The following is a 7,639-nucleotide window of genomic DNA, read 5'->3' on the forward strand; positions in this document are numbered from 1 at the left end:
TTATAGCCTACGCCATCTTTATGTAGAGCAACAATTCTTTTTTTCAGATCCTCAGAGAAACGTGAGAAAAGATTTCTATTTTAAATAAATGCTCTTCTTTTTAACTTTTTATTCATCAAAGAATCCTGAAAAAAGTATTGCAGTTTCCAAAAAAATATTTGGCAGCACAACTGTTGACAACATTGATAATTCTAATAATAAATCAGCATATTAGAATGATTTCTTAAGAAACACGAGACACTTTATACTGGAGTAACGGCTGATGGAAATTCAGCTTTGCATCACAGAAATAAATTATATTTTAAAGGATATTAAAATAGAAACCATTATTTTATATTGTATTAACATTTTGCAAGATTTCTGTTTTTTTTTCTGTATTTTTGATCAAATAAATGCAGCTTTGATGAGCATAAGAGACTTACTGATCCCAACTTTTGACCGGTAGTGTATATATATATATATATATGTGTGTGTGTGTGTGTGTTTTGATGTTCTGGGTTTGTCATTTGTTTATGAATTTAAGCCTGTTTGATAGTTGCATTATAGCTGTATAGTATACAATTATCTTTGCAAATTTAAAAATAAGATTTAATGTTTAGCTTCTACCAGACAAATTGGTTGGCTAAAAAAAATGATTTTTTTTTTTTCATTTTTGCTTTGGGGTCAGTGAAAATGTTGCTAGGGCAAGGAAATATTATTGGCCTGACCGGGTCAGCAGAATAAATATAATCCTTGTTGTTATGCTCATAAGAGCACTGGCTAAAAAGATATTGTATCCGCAGCTTGACTCATATCATTGGAAAATGATAAAAACATAAATCTTCTGAATATCTCCCTCTTTTTTTGGACAGAGAAAAGAGTGCATGTCAGAGTTTCCATGGGCCATTGAAATGCACAAGTTAAAGGAACCACAATCCTCTTCGACAGCAGAGGCAGTTATAGCAAGCCTCTCAGTCATCTCAGTTATTTTGTTCAAGCTGCCCAGGGATTGCAGAATATTAAACTGGGTACATTGAGTGACATAAAACGGCACAAATCATCTCTCTTATCGCAGCCGCTTTATTTCTTAGTCATTCGGGACATCTGCTGAAAAGAGCGCCAACGTCACGCTACATATAATCCCCAATGTACTCTCGGTAAGCCCTGCTCATGATGTGTTTGTTATACATATTTAATTTTATTTCAATAAATTGTCACCCCAAGGATATGCTTGAATCGGTTTCCCATACACAGAGCAGCATAAAGCAGGGCAGACTGTTCTTTCATTTCGCTCAAGCTGACTGATAAATAACAAACATTTTTTATATGCTGTCCATCGAGCATGTCTGCTGTTTTATCACCTGGTCCGATTGCCAAAGTAACCTCTTTTCTTTCCTACTCTCATTCCTCCACTCACATAATCTCCCTCGCTGTCCTCCTACACACGTTGTTTCCTCTTTGGATATTTCATGGGGATTTCTCCAGGGAAAATTATTCTTTGCTACATGCCAATTTTGGGTTCTCAATGTTATTTTGAGGAAGAATGTTATCTTTGTGATTAAGTCATAAAGCTGTGTAATTCTGGATAGGTTTCTGAGTTGGACTACATTTAAAGGGATAGTTCAGTCAAAATGAGCATTTTGTCATTATTTACTCATCCTCGTGTTGTTCCAAACCTATTATTATGTAACGCAAAATTATTAAACAGTCTTTAGAGAAACAGAACAGAATGTAAGTATAATCTTGCCCTAGTGAGCTGTTGACTTAAGAACTACTTCAGAAGAATCGGATGAGTGCATGAATCATTATTTTGAGTTGGTTCTTTTCAGTTATCCTGCTGTCATATAGAACTGATTTAACAGTTTGTTCAGCCCACTTACTTACACTTAATGATTCAATAACAGTATTGATAAAAACCCTATGTCATTCCAAACCTGTTTGAATTTCTTCTGTGGAAGAAGATATTTTGAAGAATGTTGGTAACCAAATTGTTTTGGTAGCCATTTGACTTCCATTGTCTTTTTGTTCGAAGACTTCTTACGGACCACTTTTATGCTTGTTTGCTGCTTTTTTTTTTTTGGTCTTTTTTTAGCTTAACAGCCATGGTCCCTATGAACCGTTGTTGTATGGAAATGATCTGCGATTCTGTGTGAACAATTTCTTTCGTCGTCATCTACTAATAATTATGACTCCTGCTCCTTTTTGAGTGTCTTTAGAATATTTAGCTTCCTGCGTAGAACTAATAACCAGACTATTCCTTGTTATTTTTGCCTGTACTGTTGCATTCTGTTAGCTCTTGTTCTTTCTGTAACGTCCTAAAAACCATTGAACCTTGATGAAGGCCCTCTTCCCCTTATAGGAAGTGATCATGTGACGCAGCATGTGCAGGATTGTGATCATTGCCTGACTGCTTTATGAAGCCGAGCTGTTTCCTGAGATGTCGTAGGTAATGTTTGTCACGTTCAATATCATGCAGAAATGTCCTCTGGCCAGAGAGTTAAAGAAAATAAATGCTCTGGGCAGCGAAGACATGAATTGATTTGAAATATTTATAAAAATCGATAAGAACACACTTCAGCGCTTAACTTGTCTTCTTATCTCCCCTGTGTCCGTTCACTTCCACTAGTTCCACTCTGCCTCTAAATAACTCTCAGAAACAGCACTGCACCTCATTGGTTATTATATCATTCAAGTGCAAGTTACAAATAATATGGTTTGATTACTGATGGACAGGCCCACACGGCATCGCTGCCTGCAGAAACCTGCAGAATTTGAACATGTGTCATTCACAAGGTTATGTCATTATGTTTTGGCTAATTTCATTATGCATTCAGCTACCAATAAAAGTACATTCAACTCCATTTAACACGTTTTTCCATGTTTAAATCCAGATTTTCACCCAAAATCAGCATAGAAAATTTGAAAATTTTGTCTTGGTCTTTTTCTTGGATTGTAATGAATCAGTATGCTTTTAAATTAAGTAAACGTAAACTGTTTTGGTGTCTTGCACCGTGTGGAAAATGAAGTGGTCACAATGGAGTCTTTTGACTCAGCCTGTTTCCATGTTTTTCATAATATCAGCATTTATTCTTTCCCGGCTGCTGCCTGTACCTATGCTGACAGGTCTCCAACCTTGCATTAGTGTGGAAATGAGTCAAATCCTTAATGCCTTGTTTTTCTAGCATTTTCCCCCTTCTCTCTCACCCTCTTAAGACAGGAAAGGGTTACTTTCCATGTTTCCTGTCCAATTCCCCCAGCTCCAGCTCCTTTCGGATCACTTTCTTCATACTAAACATTCCCAGGCTCCCATAACCTCCTGGCTTCCTTACACTGGCCAAGAGAGATCCCAGGTGAGAGTGTGGGCGAACCTCCTGTTTTTAAGGATAAAAATCTCTGCGTTTTGCCTCCTGACAACGGTGGTGGTGAAACGTGGTTTCTTTTTCAGCTTTCCTTGATCGCAGGCATGGGAAAACCGTTATTTGAGAAATCTATACCAGTCATTTGGCTCAGAGTAAAACTTCAAGCAATAATTTAGAACCAGACTATCATGAGGCAGTTCTGCAATTTGTCCACCTCATAAGGAGGAAGAAGAATTTAAAGGCTTGTCATTGGATTTTGGAGCTGTCACTCATGTTACCATAACAAGAGATGAAAGGCTCTGATACAGCAGAGGTGGCCTGTGATCAATCTTAGCGATAAAGATGGTTTAGCGCAACATAGTCACATGATACTTGATACATCCTGTTGAAGATTCACTTTGAACGTTTAGAGGAGAAAAAAAGAAATAAGACATATCTGCTAGTTCATATTTATTTCTTAAATTACTCGCTCTTTCCCAACAGTAAAACCTTTGTAGGATCAGAAAATAATCTTATCAGCATGTTTTAATTGCACACTTCCAATAAAAGACACATAGTATGATTCGTGTTTTATAATCCTGATGTTCATCTCTCCTCTTTGTCCCGTTCACTATCTTTTCCCACGGATTCTCTTCCAACTCTTTTTCTCTCTGAGCACCTGACAGATGGATGGGGAGAGAGAGATAGAGAGTGGGAGAGAGCTTTGGATGTGCGGTCACCCCCGCTTTGTCCAAAAAAATGCCAGTCTTTGTAAATGGAAACATGGGGCCGTACGGAACAAACAGCAATGTTATTTGGGCCTGACCCAGTGATGGACCTGCTGAGACAGTCTAAATATAGTCCTGTGGTGTACTGACTAATTGCCCCATGAGCAGTAATCATTCCCAGCCTCTGAAACCTCTTAAACTGCAAAGAGAGTCAAGTCATTGCTGCCCCCCTGCTGTGCCGGAGCCAAATACCAGAACGAGCTAAACTGAGCGAGCAGATCCGTACAGAGATTAACCGGAAGCTTCTTTATGTTTTCAGGTGCCTGCCTGCACAGGTGGAGTTCATCTCAACAGGATATGATCAGGATTGTGTATTTTTCTAATGTTGCATTACATTTGAACTTCAGCGAATACCCTTGCGTAATAAATAAAACAGAGCAACCAAATTTTAAAGAGCATTTTGACCAAGGCAATCCTTTTTGGAACTTTTAGTCTCTCCCTAAGATTATTAGTGATGGGAAACATAAGAACTTTTTTGGTTCAGATTCCTTAAAGACTGTGTTAACAACACCATTAATGTTTCTTTGATAAATGCTTTTGAGGAAGAACCACTTTTTTGGTAAAAATCTAGTAGTTTTTTAGTATTCGTTTATAATATGCTATAATAAAATTAGATTATTGTTTATAATTATACATTATAAACAAACAAATACTAACTTTTTGAGGAGGAAATCTAATAGTATCCTTTGTTTAGTTTAATAATAGTAAAGTGTATATATATTAAAGTGTGTTTATTAGGCTCTTATTTTGGGACTTTTTAAATCTGTTCTCACCCACCCAGAAATGGAAACAAAGCTAATTTTGCTTTGGGGGCGCACGGGTATTGCAGGGGGGCGCGGGCCATCAGCGGAAAAATAAAATAAATAAAACAATAGACAGCCAACGGATGTAACTTAGAATTCACTGCCTATGCCTATGCCTTAAAAGCATTGCCTTCGATCGCGATCGACCTATTGGGCACCCCTGCTCTATGTTAATGTTACTTTTTCAATGTTTCACTGCAGGTTTTTTTTTTAATTAAAAAAGCATTGATTTTTCATAATGTTTAGTGAAATTATTTGTTAGTCTGAGGTGGGATGGGGATTCAATGTATTGTTGGCTATTGCTACTGATATACCCGTGCTACTTATGACTTATGGTTTTGGGGTCCAGGGTCACAAATGTTATATTATGTTGGCGCCAATATCCTTGTGGGCAGCACGCTGACATGTAACACCGTTGCACTTCAGGTGTCCCGAGTTTGAGTCCCAGTCTCTTTCCCAATCTCTCCCCCCTCTCTCTCCCACTTTGCTTCCTATCCACTTACTGTCCTATCGAAAGTAAAGGCATAAAACGCCAAAAATAAAATCTTTTTTTTTTTTGTTAAGTTAAAATTACAACGCTGCAGATGATAACCGATTTTGGAAAAATTGCGATCTGATCTAGATTGTGATAACAGTCCGACATGTCACAGAAACGGGAAACAGATTTTAGTGCTTTCTGACAATCTGCATAATGAACTCCTTTTGTTCTTCAGTCTTTGAGAGGAGTCAGTTGTACTCTTGGATACACCTCTTGCATTGTTTGCCCAGGTACCCCCCAATAAGGGCCACCCTAGTGTTTATATTTATTTGTTTACTTATATTTATTTATTTATTTACTCTGTTCTGAATGAGAATGAATTCTTGGTTTCCCAACCTTATAGATTCTTGTGTAAATCAGTAGCACACTGTAAAAAGATTTCCCAGACTGCCAGCGTTAAAGTGCGGTGGCTGTCTTGCTCTTTGTGCAATCAGTAGAAAGCACTCCTGCCAAGTAACATGAGATACTATGTATGCTACCTGCTTCCGAGCAGAGCTACACAAACCTGTGACCAAAGCTTTACCTGCGGTCTCACATAGGAAGTGGCCGCCACCCACCAGATATCCTCCTAACTCCCACGGCTAAATAAAGCCATAGTGTAGAGCAGCTGATAGCGAGAGATGTTCGCCCTCTGCTGCTTCAGCATGTGTGATTATGACACTGCTGCTCGATCTGAGTGCGACACAAAGACCGAGTCTCTTCCTCTCTCATTCACGCTTACATTCTGCATTGTAGTTGGAAACTTCCTGTCCTTTTACATACTGTGAGTAAGAGCATATGCCCTCTGTAGAGTCAATGCTGGTTTTATGATAAACAAAAAAGCAGCCACAGGATTAAGTCATGAGACAGTTTCCTTCCTAATGCTCATTTAAATTTAGACATTATGTCCTTAAAAGGACAAGAATGAGGTCTATCTTGAGAACAGTGAATTTTACCTCTCCAGATAGCAGGCTGAGCTCACAGGGTCTCTTAATTCACCTCACAAAGCTTGACTATATTATTAGCCTTACCCAGAATTGTTTTCCTAAACTACTAAGGCTTTAAAAAATACAGCCAAATTAAAACTAAATTATGATGCATAGTTTAGGAAAATCAAAACGTAGTCTACTACGACAAATAATAATTTCATAGAGTCAAATTGGCTTCACACTCACTGACTCTCTCATACCCACTCTAGCTGCTTTCAGCACATTCAGGAAGTTGCAGTAAATCACCGTGACAAAACAAGGAAACGTGTACGAAAGCGGAAGTCATGAGTCAGCATTAGTCCTCAGACTGCTGTGTCCCACCAGCTCTTTTACAGAGGATGTGATTATCATTACATGGAGCTTTCGGTTTCTCATTCACATGGGGACAAATGCTGTTTTTTGTTGATCTGCTCACTGGTCAATGGGCTTCGAGCTAGCTAATAACAATATATAGAGGCATATGAAGGTGAGGACCTTGAGGAGGAAAAGTTTAGTTGTTTACTGTGCCCGAGTCACATTAATATAGAATTGAGTTGATATGTGGTCACAGGTGTGTGTGTGTGTGTGTGTGTATATAGACTATTTAAAGAAATAGTTCGCCCAAAAATGAAAATTCTGTCATTGATTAGTCACCCTCATGTCGTTCCAAACCTGTAAGACCTTCGTTCATCTTCGGAACACAAATTAAGATATTTTTGATGAAATCTGAGAGCTTTCTGACCCATAGACAGCAACGCAACTACCACGTTCAAGACCCAGAAACTAAGGACATTGATAAAATAGTCCATGTGACATCAGTCGTTCAACTGTAATTTTATAGAGCTTTGTTCACTGCAAATGAACAAATTTGGGGTCGATAAGATTATGAAAAAAAAATATTTTTGAAAGAAGTCTCTTCTTCTGCTCACCAAGGTTGAAATTATTTCATCAAAATACAGTAAACAACAGTAATATTGTGAAATATTTTTACAATTTAAAATATCTCCGCTAACATGAGATAAAATTTTATGTAAATATATATATACGAGATAAAATCGTTTAACTGCCGGACCAGAGGAGCACTGAAAGCACGTCATGCTGTGGAAACCACCGCTGCTCAGTAACTACTGTAGACAGGCAGAACATGACATAGTTTCATAGTTGCAGTCATATGAGGGGTTTGCCCAGGAACTGTACGTGGACAAACAAACTAATTTATACTGGAAACCCCCCCCCCCCCCCCCCC

The 7,639-nt window shown here is 38.1% G+C and overlaps 1 protein-coding gene across 4 annotated transcripts in view; it reads left to right on the forward strand.

Moving 5' to 3' along the window:
- The window catches only part of LOC107706888 (zinc finger protein 438-like), a 50,237-nt gene that overhangs the window by 20,984 nt on the left and 21,614 nt on the right, over positions 1 to 7,639 (forward strand). Inside the window, exons 2-3 of one of the 4 annotated variants that reach the window (XM_016510731.1) lie at positions 2,339 to 2,425; positions 3,193 to 3,329. The exons of 2 other annotated variants lie outside the window; for them this stretch is intronic. The gene's annotated coding sequence lies outside the window, so the exon portion shown is untranslated. The remainder of the gene's footprint in view (positions 1 to 2,338; positions 2,426 to 3,192; positions 3,330 to 7,639) is intronic. One more of the 4 variants, XM_016510732.1, reaches the window with a different exon arrangement.

Source organism: Sinocyclocheilus rhinocerous, unplaced genomic scaffold (assembly GCF_001515625.1).
Source record: "Sinocyclocheilus rhinocerous isolate Xijiao unplaced genomic scaffold, SAMN03320098_v1.1 scaffold144, whole genome shotgun sequence".
Taxonomy (NCBI): Eukaryota; Metazoa; Chordata; class Actinopteri; order Cypriniformes; family Cyprinidae; genus Sinocyclocheilus; species Sinocyclocheilus rhinocerous.